The 19,481-nt window shown below is 48.2% G+C and overlaps 1 long non-coding RNA gene across 2 annotated transcripts in view; it reads left to right on the top strand.

Moving 5' to 3' along the window:
* The window catches only part of LOC126068363 (uncharacterized), a 213,479-nt gene extending 199,684 nt beyond the window's left edge, over positions 1-13,795 (top strand). For both annotated transcript variants that reach the window (XR_007515642.1, XR_007515641.1), the window contains 2 exons: positions 12,910-13,124; positions 13,582-13,795. This is a non-coding gene — a long non-coding RNA (uncharacterized LOC126068363). The remainder of the gene's footprint in view (positions 1-12,909; positions 13,125-13,581) is intronic.
* Positions 13,796-19,481: the final 5,686 nt, after the last annotated feature.

Here is a 19,481-nt window from a genome sequence, read left to right as displayed (position 1 = left end):
GCTCTTTAGAGGCAGCTGGGCAAGGGCTAATTTCATTAGATGGAAGTGGAGGGGCTAATGCCTTTACTGGGCAGGGTGGTGTAGCAGACACACATGAGTAATCTCTGCAGATGGAAGTGGTTCTATTGGCAGGAGTGATTAAATGGATTTTAGGGGCTCCGTGTCTCCAGCTTTCTAACTATCTGCCCATATGTCCCCATCCTAAGTTTCAGGATCTCATTTCTTCCCAATCAATGCCCTTACTTTAACTTCAGACACCTCTCTAAGTTGGCAATTGAAGTGGAATTGTAATTCAGCCACTCTTACAATAAGACTCGGGTTTGGTTTTTGGCAATATCAGCAGTGTTGCCACAAGAAATAAGGCTTTCCTTCAAAGCACAAGTGGACACTTTGAGGTCATTTATGCGGTACTTGAGCTTTGACACTGAAGCCCCGAGATCGTCTCTTTCTTTCACCAGTTTGTCAAGTGCAAGTAGGACCAACCATCCAGCTTGTTTATACTTCTCATTATGAGAAAATTATTGAAAGGTATCATATATGCCATCACCCAGAGCCTCGCCTTTCACCAATACCCGATCTATTGGTGGTGATAATTTGCATATTTGAATTGCCACCTCATGCCATGAATTAGCAGTGCCCTCTTTACTACTGAAAGCAGAGTCATCAACATCTTTGAGACTAACCAGACTTGAAAACTAATTTAGAAAACTCATCCTTACAATTTTGTTTCTCTAGAACCACTCTGGGTACCAAATGTCTTAGGCTGGGTTCTCTAAAAAAAAAGCAGCTATAGCACTTAATCACTACGCCACCAGGGCTCCCATTTGCCCATAGCAAAGGTTAATTGCTATAGTATTTATGCGTATGTGTAGGGGTGGAGGATGGAGAACAGGTTTTGATATCATTGATTTTATTAACCAAAATACTCTGCTTATAATTTATCTTAAAGGTTGTTCAGTGAGATCTCACATTAAAAGATATGGCGTTTGCTGTCTACCTAACCAACACATGTTCTCATTCAAAATTCTGTTATCCGTCTTCTAATATGGCAACTTTTCAGATATTGTGATCTTTAATCTCAATTTTGCAGAGAGCTATTTTATAGTCAGGGAAGCCCTTTAATCCATTTAACTTTATGTAATGAGGTAAATGTTCAGGGGAAGTGTTCTAATCCTCCATAACTGTAAACCAAAGACAACATTTGTAACCCATGCAAGAAGAAAATAACCAGGCATCTTAGTGTAGGTTCAAGTTCTGGTCACTTCTAACTATAACAGCTCTGTGCCGGATTACTCAGGTCTGGCCTAGTTCGAGCTCAAGAGTCTGACCCTGGATTCTATGCAACTCAGAAACAGAAAGTCGTCTACTTCCTTTGCTGGTTTATATGGCTGAGGTTGAGAAGGTAGATGAGGGGTGTGCTAGCAGAATCCAAAACTAGAGGCATTTAGGATGGGCTCACAACATGGAGTTAACACACTACTTTCTGGTAAGCAAAGCAGGGGGTGAGGGGCATTTAGCTGACTAACATAATAGTTTTCAGAAAATGTTAAACAAAAATGTTCCAGGAACAGTATGTTAGAATCATTCTTAGAAAAAAAAAAGTTTGTATAGACCATTCTCAGGAAGTATGTGGTTGATCAGATATGAAGAAAGAACTGCTTTATTTGGCTATAAAATGTGCATAAAAACCACTCTTTGCTTAGCCCCTGTGGAGCACTTTGTACTTTCACTTAGTCTGGCCCAGCTTGAGCTGTACTATCCCTCAATCAAATTCTTTGCTTTTTTAATCTGTACAGAGTAAGAATTTTGGTTTGAGAACTACAACATTTCTGGTGTCAGAAGTTCTCTAGAGAAGCAAAACTAGTCAAGTTTATAAATATGTATATGGAGAGATTTACATCAAGGAAACAGCTTACATGATTGTAGAGTTGCAAGTCGGTGGATCAGCATAGAGGCTTCTCCTGATTCATGTAGCCACAGGGGCTGGCAAACCCAAGATTAGCAGGCTGGAGAGCAGGGCTCCTGCTCACAGGCTGTGAAGGTTGATGAATCCCAAGATAGCAGGTAAGCTGCTAGCTCCAGCCCCAAGAACTGGAGGTCAGATGAACAAGAGACATGTGCAGGATCCAGAATAAGCCAAGAGCCTTGGCAAGATGAGCAGAAGGGATTAGGTGGCAGAGGGTGAAGAGATAAAGGCTGAGCGGGGAGTGAGCCACCACAGGCTCTACCTGCACTGAAACCACTCAGAAGATTCCATTATGAGGGTGATCACATACCAAATTTCAACAGGGAAGTGATCAAACATCATACAACTGGCAAAACACAGAGAATCATGGCCCAGCCACGTTGAGACATGCAATCTTAACCATCACACATGCCCTTTGATTAAAATCAGTGCAAAATGACAGCAACTGAGTTCCAACATGACTACTAATGGCCCAGACCCTTTAGGAATGATAGGTTCGGCCACCCCACCAGGCAAAGAGCCACGACCAACTGAGATGCTTGCTTAGGCCAAAGGGAATGTGGAATGGGTGGTGGAAGAAGGTAGTTCTAAATACCACTTACGCTCATGCGACCAGTTGAGGAAACGAGAACTGTAACTGTTATGAGTATTTCTGCTTTTTATGTGTGCATCAAATATTTTTGTTTTCTCAAGTTATAAAATATAAGATGTAAATAGAGCTAGTGCATTTTTAGCTGTATGTGTGTTTATTGTATCATGTTAGGCAAAAGAATGACTTTATAATTGTCTTTATTCAGAGATTATATATGGTTTAAGGAGATGTGTACTGGTACCAAGTTGACAAAGGGTGAACTGTGATAGTTAAGAGTGTGTGTTAACTTGGCTGTACCATGATTCTCAGAGTTTTGGCAGTCATGTCATGTTGTGGTCACTTGCCTGTTGAGATTTCATATGTGATTGCCCCCATGGTGCCATACGATGTGAGTAGGCAATTGGTTGAAGAGGAGTTTCCTTGGGCATGTGTCCTGCATCCAATGTGCGCAGATGTTCTGGCAGGGCTCGGAGGGGTTTGCTCATTCTGGATTCTGCAGCTGGGTCCTGTTCACCTGACCTCCAGATTTTGGGACTTGAGCTAGCAGTTTACCTGTGGTCTTGTCTGCCAGTCTTGGGATTCATTGACCTTCACAGCCTGTGAGCAACAGCCCTGCTCTCCAGCCTGCCAAACTTGGGTTCACCAGCACCTGAGGCTACGTGAATCAGGAGAGGCCTCTATCCTGACCCACAGACTTGTGGTGTTATGGCCTCTAAAACCGTGTGAGCCCTTTCCTAGATATAAATCTCTCTCTATATATACATATTTATACACTTAACTGGTTTTGCTTCTTTAGAGAACGCTGCCTAAGGCAGAGCATTCACACGGGATACAAACACCTTCATTTATTTGGCCTGTTCAGAGAGGTCTGTCACATGCCATTTCTTCATACTTCCTTGACTTCAAATTTCCAATCATGTTCCTTCCACGTCCCTGTCTATCCAGTCAAACTATCGGCCACAACCTGTGAATCCGTGCACAGTTGCATATCTGGCCATTTTTCCGTCCACGTAAAGCGAATACTCATGTGCACTGATTGAAATCCTGCCCATTGAGAGGCTATTCCCTTACCAGTGTCCTTCAGGGAGGTCCCAGAAAGGGGCTGTAGTGCTTTGCTGCCACTGTCCACATTCAGATGGTGCCTGCATATCATGCAGAGGAACACCTGTAAACCAGACACCAGCTTTCTCTTCCTCAGTCAACTGATCATGAGGCCATAGATGAAGACTAGGAAAGGGCAGGTAATGTAACAGGAGTGGAGACCATGGGCATTGGGGCCATTTCCTCATGCGACTTACTTGAGCCTTCAGATCCTGCTCAGGCCCGATATCGTAGATACGACTTCCACCTACTGATGGAGTGCTGCTGAGCACATCCGATTTTATGGCTCTGTGAGTCAGACAACACCCAGTTCATGATGGGCAGCTCAGGCCGCGTGGTAACTTGGTGTCCCGTGGTTAAGTGTTCAGTCTCTACTAAGGCCCTGTAACAAGCCAAAAGCTGTTTCTCAAAAGGAGAGTAGTTAAATGCAGATGATGGCAGTGCTTTGTTCCAAAATCCTAAGGGTCTGCACTGTCATTCACCAGTAGGGGCCTGCAAAGACTCCAGACAGGACTCCAAACAGCATCTCTGTCTGCCACTGACACTTCCAGAACCATTGGATCTCCCAGATCGTATGGCCCAAGTGGCAGAGCAGCTTGGACATCAGCCTGAATCTGTTGCGGAGCTTTCTCTTCTTGTGGGCCCTAGTCAAAACTGGCAGCTTTTCAAGTCATTTGATAAATAGGCTGGAGTAGCACACCCAAATGAGGGATATGATGCCTCCAAAATCCAAAGAGGCCCAACAAGTGTTGTGCCTTCTTTTTAGTTGTAGGAAGGGCCAGAGAGATCAACTTATCGCTCAGTTTACAAGGAATATCTCAACATCCCCCACACGCTGGAGCCCTAGATTTTTCGCTGAGATGTAGGCACCTGGGTTTTTGTCAGAATAATTTTCCACCCTCTAGCATGCAAATATGTTACCAATAAGTCTAGAGTACTGATACTTCTTTCTTACTAGGTTCAGTCAGCATAATGCTGTTTATGTAATGGACCAGTGTGACGTCTTATGGAAGGGAAAAGTGATCAAGTTCCCTGTGAACTAAATTATCACATAGGGCTTGAGAGTTGATATACCTCTGAGATAAAATAGTGAAAGTGTATTGCTGGCCTGACCAGCTGAAGGCAAACTTCTTCTGGTGGCCCTTTAAAACAGGGATAGAGAAAAGTGCATTGGCCAGATTAATGGCTGCATACCGCAGAAAATGTATTTTTTTCAGGCCATATCCCCAAGGAAATTTCTCTTCCAGCAGATGGGCTGCTCACATCAGATCACAAAATGGAGGATGATTACATAATTTCTGCCAAATCCCTGAGAATCATGGCCTGCCCAGGTTGACATATAACATTAACCATCCCAGTGGTAATGAAAGTGTTCTAGAGTAGATAGTGCTGATGGTTGAATAGGATTGTGATAGTAGGTAACCCACTGCTATTACATACTTTCAAGCTATTAAAACAAAACTTTATTTAATGAGAAAACTACCAGTTAATATAGTATAAACTCTAAAGTATAAATTGAGCTGGAAAAATACAACAAAGCAAAAAAAAAAAAAAATCCCCACTGATGTGAGAAAAAGAAAATGTCTGGTTCTGAGGCTGATGTTCCCTGGCAGTGAATGAGGAGCTGCTGTGGAGGAGGCATGGCAAGTGGCTTCGCCTCTGGTGCCCAAGGCAGAGCTAGCAGTGGAGGACTTAATATTCTATGGGGCTCGAGTCTTGGAGTAGGAGCAGGATCGATATCAGCTGTTTGTCCATGAGCCAGTTGGAGGTGGCCCAGGATGGAAGTCCGCCCCTTCAGCGGACTCTTTGTCCAGTGCCACTGCTGGACCTGGTGATGAAATAGCTGGTGCTCTAAGGACTTCCGGTGTTGGTGCAGGAGCAGGTGGTTGAGCAAGGAGTTCTGTAGGTGGCCCAGAATGGGAATCGAGCCCTCCATCAGGCTCTTCTCCTGGTGCCCGGGCTAGAGATCAAGATGGAGGGCTGTGGGCTGCATTGAGCTCTGGTGTTGGTCGAGGAACAGGAGCAGGACTGACATCAGCCAGTGGTCCAGGAGCCAGTTCTGGATGTAGCCCAGAATCTGATCTTCCAGGTGGCTCTCCATTTGCTGCCAGTCCTGGAACTAGTGATGGTGTTCTATGGAGCTCCAGTGTTAGTTCAGGCGCATGATGGATCTCAGCAGGCTTTCCAGGAGCTCGTTATGGTCTTGGCCCAGGGAGAGAATCTGATCTTTCAGTAGGCTCTCTGTCGGGTGCCAGTGCTCGACTTGGTGATGGAGGACCTGTTGTTGTACCCAGCTCCAATGTTGTTGCAAGAGCAGGATCTGACTGAGGAAGTGGTCCTTGAGTCTGTTCTGGAAGTTGCCTAGGGTAAAAATCCAGCTCTCCTGCTGGCTCTCCGTCTGGAGATGGGATAGGTGGTGCTCTGTTGAGCTTCGGTGTTGGTACAGGATCAGGATCGACAACACAAGGTGGTCCAGGATCTGGCTCAGGCGGTGGCCCAGCTTAAGAATCTGAACGTCCAGTGGCCTATCCATCTGCTGCCAGAGCCAAAGCTTGTGACGGAATAGCTGGAGCTCTGTTGACCTCCTGTGGTGGAGCAGGAGCAGGATCCACGTCAGCTGGTGGTCCAGTATCCGGTTCTGGAGATGGCTAAGGATGGTAATCCACCTCTCCATCTCAGTCTCCATCTGATGCTGGTGATGGAGCTGGGGGAAGACCTGGGTTACATCAAGCTCCAGTGTTGGAGCAGCAGCAGGAGCAGGATCGACATCAGCTGGTGGTCCGGGAGCCATTTCTGGAGGTGGCCCAGGATAGGGATCCACCCCTCCAGGCAGCTCTCCATCTGGTACCAGTGCTGGAGCTGATGACATAATAGGTGGTGCGCTGTGGAGCTCTGGTGCTGATACAGGAGCAGAATTTTCCCCAGGAGATTGTCCAGGAGCCGGTTCTTGGGGCTGAGTTAGCTCTTGAGCTTCTTTTACAATTGGCGCTGGCCCCGGCTCTGGAGCTGCAAGAGGAGAAAAGTTCACCAACATGACTGCCTTTCCTCATGCCTTGCCAATGATGGAAAACACCCACTGCCACGAAGAGAAACCCATTCCCAAGAATTTCCACCCCAGGAAGTCTTCCCAGACTGTGGTCTACCACAGGAGGGTCTGAAGTTACTCAGATCCCTGGCTCAACCCCAGCCTCTGGGGGCCTTCCCATGTCCCCTTCACAAGCTCACATGCAGTCATGCCCAGTCTTCCTCACCCTCTGGCTCTGCCTCAGTGACCTCCATTTGATCCAGCCGTGCCAAGAGAAGTTGGGCATCGTGCTCTAGATGTGAGCCTGGCATGTTCACGTGCACATACTCCACCACGAGCTTTAGGCAGGGGAAGTCCGGGGGCTGATTGAAATCCTCCGAGTATTCCTTTAGCCATGTGCCCAGGATAAAAGAGATGGCGCTGGAGGTGGGTGGTGAAGAGCAGGGTCAGAAGCCTGGCTTTTCCCACCACACTGCCCTCCCAGGGCACCCCTGCAAGGGGCGAGTCCCTCTGTCTACCCCTGTACCGTTGACCTCCCAAAGGTCAGCACCACCCTGTATCATGCCCTCTGGCTGCCCTGATGGTGGCAGGCCTGGTCACTGATGGGGCTAGCACAGAGCCTTGTCCCTGGGAGCTCCCCATCAATGGTCTGTCCAACTCTCCCTCCTCGGGGAGCCTGAATTACATCCCTTTCTGTCCTCTGGCCCTCTCCGCACTGGATAGTAACACTCTAAGGGAACGGAGATGTGTGTCTGCACGTTCACCTCAGTAGTGCTCCAGGATTATCTGATGCCGGACGACACACGGAGGCCGTACCCTGATCCAGATGCCCAGGCCATAGGACCCCTCCTCTGGAGCGTGTGCACCAACGTGCTGCCTGGCTCTCTGCATGCGTGTGAAGGCCTCTTCTCCCATGGAGACTGTTCTCCCCTGGGACAGGGGCCCCTCATGCAGCTGAGCACCCATGACTGGTGATCAGGATTTGGGAGCAATTTTCTCCACCCCCCGCTCCTCCTCCCCCAGCACCTCCTGTTTTGGGCCCCAAATGGGGGGGGGGGCAACAGGTGATGTGAGGGGATTGTGGGAAGATGAATTCTCTCAGGGGCATCTCTGAGCCCGCAGCCTCCCCTCTACTGTCCAGGATACCCAGGTTCCACTCCTAGCTCTCAATGACTGCTTACGCCCTGCAGGGGGTGTCTCTAAACTCATCCCTCTAGTGGAATCTAGATGTGTGGGGCCCAGGGTCTGCCAGCCCCAATCCAGACACAGGCCCCCTAAAACCTCAGCCCCTCCTTCTCCACCCAAAGTCCACTCACCGTTTCAGCTGCTCCTGGGGCTCACCGTACTCAGCAGAATAGGGGTGGTTACATCCATACCTAGAGGTGGTATGAGGGTGTCACATCTAATGCACTGTGGACACTACTTGCTTAAGATGTCTAGTGTTCCTGTCTGATTCTCAGACTGGAGGCCCAGGAGGACAGGGCTTCTTATCTGCTTTGTTCACTGAATAGTGCTAAATACCGAGAACTGTGTCTGCAACAGTAGGGGCTTCATGGATGACTGGTGAATGAGTGAACCCAACCAGCACCCTCCCAGGTATCTAAGTGTCCTGGTGCCCCTCTATCAGCCTCCAGGGATCCCTGTTCTGGCTATACCAAGGACCCACTAAATGGAATCTCAAACTCCCCTTTACGAATGGGAAGTAGGTTTGCTCAAGAGTGCGTAGTCAGTGAGGGGTGAGGCAGAAAGCTTCTTAATGGGGGAGAGGCAAATAATAAATGTGAACATCCTAGGCCCTCCAGCACCCTTCATCTTAGAGCTGGGCTCCAGGTACACATTTCCTGTGGCTTATTCCATGTGGTCCTGAGAGTAATTCTAGCTGATTGGGCCTTTACCACCCCTCTTCTCAGGGAAGAAAACTGAGGCTCTGAGTAGTGAAGTGACATTCTCCAGACTCACAGCTGGTAGCAGGTAGAGTCCCCATTGGGCTATGGAGGGTGGGGCGCTCACCTTCGGAGAAGCTGGTCTAGGACCTGCTGGGTGGTGGCGTAGGTTCTGTAGGCTCCCAGAAAGATTTTGATGTAGGAGATGTCACCCTTTATGTAGGCGGGCACCAGGAGCTCCACCAGCTTCTGCAGTGAGCCTGCCTTGAAGGTTTTCATCACCCAGGCCTCATTCAGGTCTTCGTCAGAACCACAGACACACTGGGGTGGGACAGAGGAGGGACACACTGTCAGAGGCAGCCCCATGAACCACCAGGAGTGTTGTGGGCCCAGAGGTCAGACTAGGTACTCCGTCTCCCTCAGTGATCTGTGGCAGGAGGTGGGACACAAGTGCCTTTAGCAGCAAAGAGAACTCAGCTTTCCAAGCAGGATTGGAGGTGGGGGATGATTACAAACATTAGGAACCTGAAATGATTTTGTTAACGAAGTAACCATGGTATCTCCCTGAAGGAAGAGCAGTATCCCAGTGAGTCCTCACAAAACACCCCATTCCAGAGGTGTCAAAACAGAAGCTTGGTGACATCCATTGTCAACTCAAAGTCACCTGGTCAGAGCCCAGAACTGTCTGAAACTAGGGCTCCGTGAGGTTTCCTCTGTGCTAGGTGAGGCCTGCTCTGTTCCTGACTCGGAGGGGAAGGTCTGGTGCACGCTCACTTCCTCCCAGATGAAGACAGTGCACAGAGCAGGCACCCATGAGGTAAGCAAGACACGGACTTTTCTTTCTGTACATTAAAGGGGGTTTTGAGCACCCAGATCCAGCCAAGGGTGTTAGCCTAGAGATCCTGGGGTGGCAAAAAGACCCCCACAGAACTAAGGATCTGAACAGATGGCTCAGGGAGGGCAAATGTGAATGGTTGGTAAAGGACTGAGAGGTGGCTCAGCTTCTCAGGGCCAACAAGTGCCTCAAAGCCACCCTGCAGTTCTGTTGGCCACCCTGACAGCAGATAGGGAAAATGGAAAAGAACCGTAACACCTGGAACCGGCTCAATGCAGAGACACAGCCAGCATCACAGTCTGCTGGGCCATGGGACTGCGACAGCTGTTTTGGGAAGGAGTCTGGCTGTAGTGATCCTAACTTGAAATGTGCACATCCTTCCCCCAGCATGCCATTCCTGGGAGTCTGTCCTTGGTGGGTCAGGATATGACCACACGTGTAAGCGTTTCTGCAGCCCTGCTGAAAGGGCAGCAGAAGGAATCAGTCCAGGGCCAGCAGTAGTGAGAGACTCAGTCACTGTGGGAGCAGGCCTCTCTTCTGGAACATTCTACAGCAAGTCAGCATATAGCCTCTGACCTGAAAGGGTCACGTGTTGTGTTCCCCCAGATTGCAGGTTGTGGAAAAAGGTGTGTCATAGCCTGAGCCTTGTGCTCTAGGGTAAAAGAGGCCTACTAAGTGTGATGCTGTGTGAAGCTGGAAGAAGGTGTGGAGGGACAGTCCAGCCGACGGCTGCCTGGGGCCCTGGGGTTGAAAGTTAAACACTAAAACAGCAGCAACGCGCAAAATATGCATGGGCTTACGTGAACAGTAACTTTGTAGCTGGACAGGACAGGGAGGGCAGTGGGGGTTGGGGGGGAAGGTTAATTCATTTGTGAGGGGTCTGGGGACCCTCAAGAGGGAAAGTCCTGGGAGGGACCTGAGGTCTACAGGGAGGTGTCTGGGCCGTAGGGCCCCCCTGGTCATCTTGGGTCTCTGCAGGGGGATGCCACTCCCCTCCCCCCACACTCACCCAGAACCTGTGCCAGCCCTTCCTGGTCCCTTTCTTGGGGTAGACCGAGTAGGTGATGCCATTCTCCTTTTCCTTGGGGATCTCCTGCTGGGAGTTCTGCAGAGACAGTGCCGGCAGCGGCCAGGGAGGCATCAAGAGTCCGTCCGTGCTGCCTCCTTCTCTCTCTGCCCCTCAAGCCCTTGTGCCTCCGAGGAGCTCCCAGTTCCCCCATGCTGGGCGGGCTGGACTGTGGGCAGCACCATCCAGCCGTGACCAAGTCCACGGATAGAAAAATCAAGCTCTGAGTATTGCAGCAGGATCTGGCAGAAGCTGGGCTGGTACAGGGTCAGCAGTGGCCCAGGCAGGCCAGCAGCTGGGGCTGCACGTTGACTACCACACTCAGGGTGAGCTGGATCTCAGAGAAGGTCCAGGTGAGAGTGCTGAATCAGCCTGTGACCCTGACAGTCCCTCCCTAAGGCCTGGTCTGAACTGGAACCTCTGGGTAGACTTATATCCCACTGTTCTGTCTGATCAGGGGGATCGAGACAGGAAAGTGAGAGAGGCCTTCACATTTGCCACCCCAGCCCCCAGCTCCCCAAGGCACCCAAGCTGATGGACTAGGCCCAGCCACGGACAGCCTCAGGCCCATGAACCCAGTGTGGTGAGAGGCCGTGGGGGTGGAGAGCTTGGGGTTGCCCTCAATGTGTGCTAGTCCTGAAGCAGCAGCCCCATTTTCATCATCCTCATTATCACTCCTCCCCTCCCAGACCTCCCCAGGTCACATGGCATCTCCTTCCCTGACCCCCACCACCTCTCTCCCAAATGGACACTGCCTCAGCTAACAACTTTCTGCCTCATCAGTTCTATCCACATTTCTTCCCATCCCCCATTACCAGGGACCCCATGAGGGCAAGGGCTGGCATGGCCAGGGAGATGCTATGCCCTGGGGGGTGTGGGGCTGCCCAGGTGGGATCTCAGTGATGGCCTGGCCTGGATTGGCAGCCCTGGGCCACCCTGTGTTACCTTTGGATTCTTTTTGGTAAATGGCCTGAGCTTCCGTGGTTGGGGGACGAGCCCATGTCTCAGCCTTGGTGAAAGTGTCGAACTCCTGGGTCTTCCAAGCTTTGATACAAGGGAAGATGAGAGACAACAAGAAAACATGTTCCTAGTTTGAGTGTCTCCACTCAAGTGAGCTGGGTAGGGGCCAGGTTACCAGGGTTCCAAATTCTATGTAGTCTGTTGTCAAGGAAGTGAGGTCATGTCCTGGATCTTCTGACTTGGGCCTGATGTCAGTTAAGACCTCCCCAAAGTCCCCCAGGGCTGCTGAATGCTCACCTGTCCCCATGCCATCTCCATAACTGTACACAGTGACACCAACACAACCCTCCCCCTCCCCCCTAAAACCTGGGGAAGGCCTGGGTGAAGCCAGGGCCCCAGCTTTGTGCAGACAGAGCTGGGTTCAGACAAAGCTCATCCCTCTCAATCAGTTTGTGACCCTGGACAAGTCTTTGTGCTGCCCAGAGCGTCCCCAGTCCCCATACCCACACAGTAGGGATCATTCTAGCTAGCATCTTCTTCCTAGGGACATCAGCAGGTATATGTGAGATAACATCTATAGAACCCGTGGGCTGGCATTACCTGTAGCTAATCAGGGGTGGATTATCTAATAGGCAAGGTAAGCATATGGCTTACCTGCTTACCAGATCATCTGTAGTGAACGTTTTCACCTTTTCATATTTTTCCACCACATCTAATACTCCGCTTCTAGGTATGGCTGGGATCTGCCTCTCCCCACCCCATAGCACCTTCCTACAGAATCAATGCCTCTTCAAATTTACAATTCCTGACGGGGGCAGATGACCCTGTAAGCAAGGCAAGCACAGGTCTACTTGTGCTTACTTACTAATCTGTAGTGAAAAATTTCACATGGGCTTTGCCGCATCAAAGATGTGGTGATCACCGTGCTTACCTTACCTATTGCATAATCTGCCCCTGTGCCTAATGCACAAACTCAGAAATGGAAGAATTTCAAGCAGGGGTGGGAAGCAGCATGGAGTAGATCCCCAAACAGGGCTCGGTTCTGGTGGTGTGAGCTTGGGAAAGTCCCTTCCCCTCTTGACCTCAATTCCCAGTGTGCACTAGGAGGGGGTTGGAATGAAATGAACGTCAGATATTGTCACCCTCTGCATAAAACCTTCCAATAACTTCCGTTACATTTAGGATCTAACCCAGTGCCTCATCTCAGACTTGGGGGTAGGCAGCCTGCACGATGGCTCCCAAGAATCCTACCTCCTGGTCTCCACATCCTGTGTGGCCCCCTCCCCTCAGTGTGGATTGGACTCAAGGACTCGCTTCTCAAGAATGTTGTTCTTGGTGTTAGGTGCCACTGAGTCGATTTCAACTCATAATGACCCCATTTGGGGCAATGTTTCTTGGCTCTGTTTTATACTTTCTCTCTCACTGTCTGTCTCTCAGTCATCTCTCTGTCTGTCTGTCATTTATTTCTCATCTCCCCCCAGGAAGCAGCTGTGATGTATGACCTGCACATGGAGAGACTCATGTGACAAAGAGCTGAGGGAGGGTCCTGATCAACAAAGAGGAAATGAAGCCCCTAAGTCCAGCAGCTCTCAGAGTCCTGCTCATAACATGGAAGTGAATAGGGAGCAGATCTCCTGAGTCAGGACTCAGTTGAGACAACCACCGCAGGCTCCTGAGAACTTGGGGCAGTTCCCAGGTAAGCCATGCCTAGATTCCTGGTGCACAAAGACTGCGTGCTGTGTGCTGTTGTGAGTCATTACTTTTGGGGGTGTTGTTATCACAGAGCAGGAGATAACTCCTCCAGCCCACTAGGTCATGGGTCCTCGATCTGTCCTCCTCCTCCCTGCCTCCTCTCCTCCTCAGCTCCCTCTAGCCATACTGGCTGCATTTCAACCCTCCCTCTAGACAAACTCATGTCTGCCTTCCAGCCTCTGCACCAGCTGCATCTTCTCCGTGGCACACTGTACCCGGACTCGTGCAGGGCTGGTGCCTCCTGTCATTTCATCACACATAAATGTCACCTTAGTAAGGCTTCTTGGACCACACCCTAGCCTTATCTCACAGCACCCTGCTTTATTTTCTCTATAAAATATGCTCTTTTCTTTGCATGTATTTGTTTTCATTCTTTTACCCATCTTCATGTTTCCCTACAGATTGTGACCTCCTGGGGACAGGGACCACGTGGGTCATTTTCAGAACCAGCTCCTGGACCACCTGCTGATGTTGATCCTGATCCTGCACTAACACTGGAGCCCCACAGTCCACCAACTATTCTGTCACCAGCTCCATCACCAGCATCAGATGGACAGGCAGCTGGAGGCATAGATTTCAATCCTGGGCCACCTCCAGAAATGGCTCCCAGATGACCTGCTGATGTCGATCCTGCTCCTGCTCAACATAAGAGCTCTATAGAGCACCAGATCCTCCATCTCCAGCTCTGCCTCGGTCACCAGAGGTTGAGTTATTTCCCGCACCTCCTCCACAGCCACCCGTCATTCACAGGTAGGAAACATCAGCTCCAGAACCAGACTCTTTCTTCAATGCACCTGAGTGGGAATTTTTTTGGTTTTGTCATAGTATTTTTCCAGGTCATTTTATACTTTATACTATTTTAACAGGTAGATTTCTCATAGAATAAAATGTTTTAATAGTTTTAAAGTGTGTAGTATAGTGGCTTTATGTACTTTTACAATCTTATTCAACCATCATCAGTATCTAATTCAGAACATTTTCATCACCACTGTGATGGTTAATGTTATGTGTAAATCTGGTTAGGCGATGCTTCTCAGGGGTTTGGCAGAAATTATGTAATCAGCCTCCATTTTGTGATCGGATGTGAGCAGCCAATCAGTTGGAAGAGGAGTTTCCTTGGAGGAGTGAACTACAAATTCACACACCTCCTGGTACCTGGTATCCAGCCATTAATCTGGCTGATGCCTTTTTCTTCATCCTCGTTTTGAAGAACAGGCCCCTCTCAGTGAATCACAGCACTGATCTGTAGGATTTTGGAACAAAGCCCTGCCATCCTCTGCAGATAACTACTCTCTTTTTGAGAAACAGCTTTTGGCTTGTTACTGGGCCTTAGAGACAGAACGCTTAACCGTGGGCCAGCAAGTCACCCTGTGGCCTGAGCTTCCCATTATGAACTGGATGTTGCCTGACCCACAGAGTTGTAAGGTTGGACTTGCCCGGCAGCACTCCATCATTAATCGAAGCAGTATATACAAGATCGGGCCTGAGCAGGATGTGAGGGTCCAAGTAAGTTGCATGAGGAAATGGCCCAAACGCTCATGGTCTCCATTCCTGTCACATACCCTTAATCTCCCAGGCTGCACCTATGGCCTCATGGGGCGCTCCTTATGATCAGGTGACTGAAGGTGAGAAAACTCGTGCTTTGTTTACAGATGGTTCTGCGCAATATGCGGTCACTAGTTGAAAATGGAGAACGGCGGCACTACAGCCCCTTGCTGGGATCTCCCTGAAGGACCGTGGTGAAGGGAAATCTTCCCAGTGGGCAGAACTTCAAGTAGTGCACCTGGTTGTTGACTTTGCTAGGCAGGAGAAATGGCCAGATGTGCGATTGATTGTATGTGTACTGATGAACGGGCTGTGGCCAATGGCTTAGCTGGATTGTCCAGGACTTGGAAGGACATGATTGGGAAACTGGAGACAAGGATTTATGGGGAAGAGAGGTATGTGGATAAACCTCTTTGAATGGGCCAAAGAAGTGAAGATATTTGTGTCTCATATGAACCCTCACTAAAGACTGAACTTAGCAGACGAAGACTTTAACAATCAAGTGGATAGGATGACGTGTTCTGTGGAAACCACTCGTCCTCCTTTCTCAGGTACTCCCATCATTGCTCATGAACAAAGTGGCCACGATGGCAGGGTTGGAGGTTATGCATGGGCCCAGCAACATGGACTTCTACTCATCAAGGCCACCTTGGTGACAGCCACTGCTAAGTGCCCAATCTGCCAACAGCAGAGACCAGCACTGAGTCCCCGATATTGGCCCCATCCCTCAAAGTGATCATCCAGCAACCTGCTGGCAAGCTGATTACGTTGGACCACTTCCATCATGGAAAGGGCAGCATTTTGTTCTTAAGGGAATAGACGTTTACCCTGAATATGGATTTGCCTTCCCTGCATGCAATGCTTCTGCCAAAACTACCCCATACACTTACAGAATGCCTTGTCCACCATCACAGTATCCCACATGCATTTCCTTGAATCAAGGGACTCACTTCACAGCAAATAAATTGCAGCAGTGGGCCCATGCTCATGGAATTTACTGGTCTTACCATGTCCCCCATCATCCTGAAGCAGCTGGTTTGATAGAATGATGGAATGGACTCCTGAAGACATAATTACAGTGCCAGCTCGGTAGCAATACCTTGCGGGGTTGGGGCAGTGTTCACCTACCCCTAGTGACCCACTCACAAGACTTTTTGCCTCCTGTATCCTAGCTTCTTGGTTTGTTTTTTGATGTGCCCAAATGGGTTGCTTGAGTGAGCTAGCTTGATTAGTTTCACCTTTGAAGTTCTTCTGTCCTGTCACCAGATGGCTAGAGGTGTTATCAGGTATATCAGTCTAGGAGTCCATTCACTTTTCTTGTATGGATTCAGCTCAGGTGTCCAGGTAGGCGATCATCTAGTGTATGGTGCAGGCTATGTCCTACAGTCTCAGAGGGCCAGAGGTGATTGGTGTAGATACTAGTATCTGGTTGCAGCAGGGGATCACACTCTGAACAAGGTGGGGGGCTGAGAGACGTCCCCCATGTATCTGTGAGGAAAGTGTGTCCCTTTTCCCTAGAGCGTTCAGGTGGGTGGGTTCTGCAGATGGACCATGGTCACCAAAGGCTTTTGCTCATAAGGGCCGGGAGGTACCAGTTATCCTTGGATCCATGTCACAAGTGGCTGGGTGACCTGAGTGGAGCTACCAGTCCTTTTTCCCATGATGTGGGTAGGTGAGGACCTTGTTTAATAGGCAAAGTAGAAAGTAGTGTGAAATACCAAACACCCACCTCTCCACCACACAGCTGAAATGGTTGCAGCCTGCCATCAAGGGCTTATTCTCCTGGAATAGGTCCTCACAGTGGGTCCATGCAGGGGGAAAAGATATTCAAAGTCCATGGACCATTTCTGCCTGGACAGGAGCCGCTTCTTTCCTGAGCTCTGCTGGTTAGTGCAGCTGCAAATTATCTTTTCCCCCAGCTGTGAATTTATTCCTACTCCAAAGCCTGGAGGTTGGCTCTGGGCATTCATCAGGGCCTATCTCAGGCTCAGGGACATCAACAGCCACTGAAGCTGACTTGGGGGCAGGGGGCACAGTAAAATATACGGAAGTACTTAGCTTTTGCCAAGAGAGCCATTCTTCTCATGTTCTTGCGAGTAGGCTGTGCGGCTGGCTGCTTCTCCCTGAGGAAATTGTGGCAGAATGCTACTAACAGCCCACTGCAGTCGCGTCCAGGAATGGTGCCTGAGGGATCTCTGTGATTCAGGTCCAGTAACTCCTCTCCACTTCTGAACCGTCTCTTCCCCTGCTGCTCAGTCCATCTTCTAACTTTGCCTTTGATATTCAGGGCTCCTAGCTTGTCATAAATATAATCGTTTCAGTTGTTTTTTCAGGTCTTTGTTGTCAAAGCGATCGCAGAAACTGTCTGGCTATTCTGCCGTCTTGGTACCACCCCCTTTTCCTAGCTTTTCGAGGAAGTGTCATATCAATTTCCAAAGTGCTTGTACCATTTTATGTTCTTACCAGCAGTATCTAAGTGTTCCAGTCTCTCCACAACCTCTCCAACATTTATTATTGTGTGTTTTTTGGATTAATGCCAGCCTTGTTGGAGTGAGATGGAATCTCATTGTAGTTTTGATTTGCATTTCTCTAATGGCTAATGAACGTGAGCATTTCCTCATGTATCTGTTAGCTAAGTGAATGGCTCCTTTAGTAAAGTGCCTGTTCATATCCTTTGCCCATTTTTCAATTGGGTTTTTTGTCTTTTTGTTGTTGAGTTTTTGCAGTATCATGTAGATTTTAGAGATCAGCCACTGATTAGAGGTGTCATCAAAGGTATAGATCTTTAAGGAAGCAGAGTACCACATCTTTCTCCCGTGGAGTGGCTGGTGGGTTCAAACCACGGACTTTTTGGTTAGCAGCAAAATGCTTAACCATTGCACCACCAGGGCTCCTTTCTGCTGAATAGTACTGTTTTTTGCTGTAACAGCTGTTCCTTCTTTAGCCAATGTTGCTACTGAGCGCAAGCATCACAGATCATATTGGTAATGCTGAGGTCTAGGTGCTAGAACTTAACACCTCTCATTGTCCAGAGAAGACAACAACCTTCACTGCCATCCTCCCCAGAAAATGGATACCCTAGAAAAAGGCAAGCATCTCTTCACCTTACTCTCTCTCTTCCAAACCAAAGTCGCCTGCAAAGCATCTGATTGGTGGAGCCAAGGTCTCAAATAGTGGTATGTAATGCTGGTGTCAGGGCAGCATATTCACAAGATGCAAGTTGGCAAGAAAAAGACTAATGTCCACCATGTTCCCAAAACAGATCTAGGATGACGGTCCAGACTCAGACTCTAATAGGTCTAACAGCACTGAGGTGCTAGGTGTTTATGTTTATGCTTGGCATTATACCCCTGGCTTTGCTACCAGAAAGTTACACTTAATGCTTTGTCTTAATTTTAGGATCTTTATGAGCTCTATCAGACCATGCAAACAGGGAAATAACATAAGCTAAAGGTTTGAACATAGCCCCAGATGCTGACGGGTCTTTAAACATGACAAAAAATGTATTCAAGATTAAAATTCAACACGGATTTGTTACATATATATTTACTGCAATAAAAAAAGAAGAAAATGGTTTGGAAATAAAATGCTTCTATTTTATATTTATACATGCATGGAGAAATAAAGCAAATGTGGCAAAATATTAATGCCTGGTAGTTTTGAATTTTTTTCAAAATGAAAGTTAAACAAATCAATGTATAGTAAATTCTGCAAACAGCCGAAATGTGCTTCAGCTGAGGGATAGATAAATTATGGTACAACATACCAAAGAATACAGGAATGAGCTACTAATACATGCATCAACATAGATGAACCTCAAAAACATTAAGCTAAGTGAAATAAGCCAGACTCACAAGGCTGCATCCTGTATGATTCCATTTATATGGTGTTCTTAAAAAGGCAAAGCTTTATCGGCAAAATACAGAGTGGCGGCATGGGGGAATGTTTGGAATGATGGACCTGTTCTGTATTTTGATTGTGGTGGTGGTTACATGATTGTAAACATTTGTCAAAACTCTCAGAACTATACACCTACAAGGGTGAATTTTAGAACATGTAAATTATACCTTAATTTTAAAATTTGAAAAAAATTTCAATGAATAACACCTGCATTCATGATTCAACAATATTTATTGAGCCCCTCCAATGTGCCAGATACTCTTTAATGACCATATACTTAAGAAAACTAATCCCAATGTAGAGAATGCATTAGAAATATTCTAAGTTACTCTACCAATTCCTTAGACTTGATTCACGCCAAACGTAATGCATGAAGAACTTTAGCAGTGGTGGGAAATAGTGGCAAGTAGTTTCTTTAATCCATAAATGACAAACTACTGAAGTCTGGGGTGAAGACACGTTGCGACCAATGAATTTGACACCCCTGGAACACCAATTTAGAAAGTCAATTTTAGGTGACAATTGGCTGTATGAAACTCACATTTTGGCATCAGTAGACCTAGAACTCCTGGTGGAAGGGACTGGGGGAAAGAGTGGTGAGGGAGGTTAGATTCCTAAGTAGTAAGGTAGGGAAAAGAGAGCATTGACCTAGGAGGTCAGGAAATCTTGCTGATCCTATCCCCGTCTTACCTGTAGACCCTTGGTCAAGGTGACTTTGCCTTTCCGGACACGTCTGCTGGCCCATAAAGTGAATGGGTTGGAAAAGTGATCAATCAAACTAGAGTTTTCTCTCTGATCACCTGTGTGATCTTGGACAAGTCACTTGACCTCTCTAGGCTTTAATTTCTTATGTATT

This window comes from Elephas maximus, chromosome 27 (assembly GCF_024166365.1).
Source record: "Elephas maximus indicus isolate mEleMax1 chromosome 27, mEleMax1 primary haplotype, whole genome shotgun sequence".
NCBI classification, from domain to species: Eukaryota; Metazoa; Chordata; class Mammalia; order Proboscidea; family Elephantidae; genus Elephas; species Elephas maximus.
This window is presented reverse-complemented; position numbering and strand designations above follow the sequence as displayed.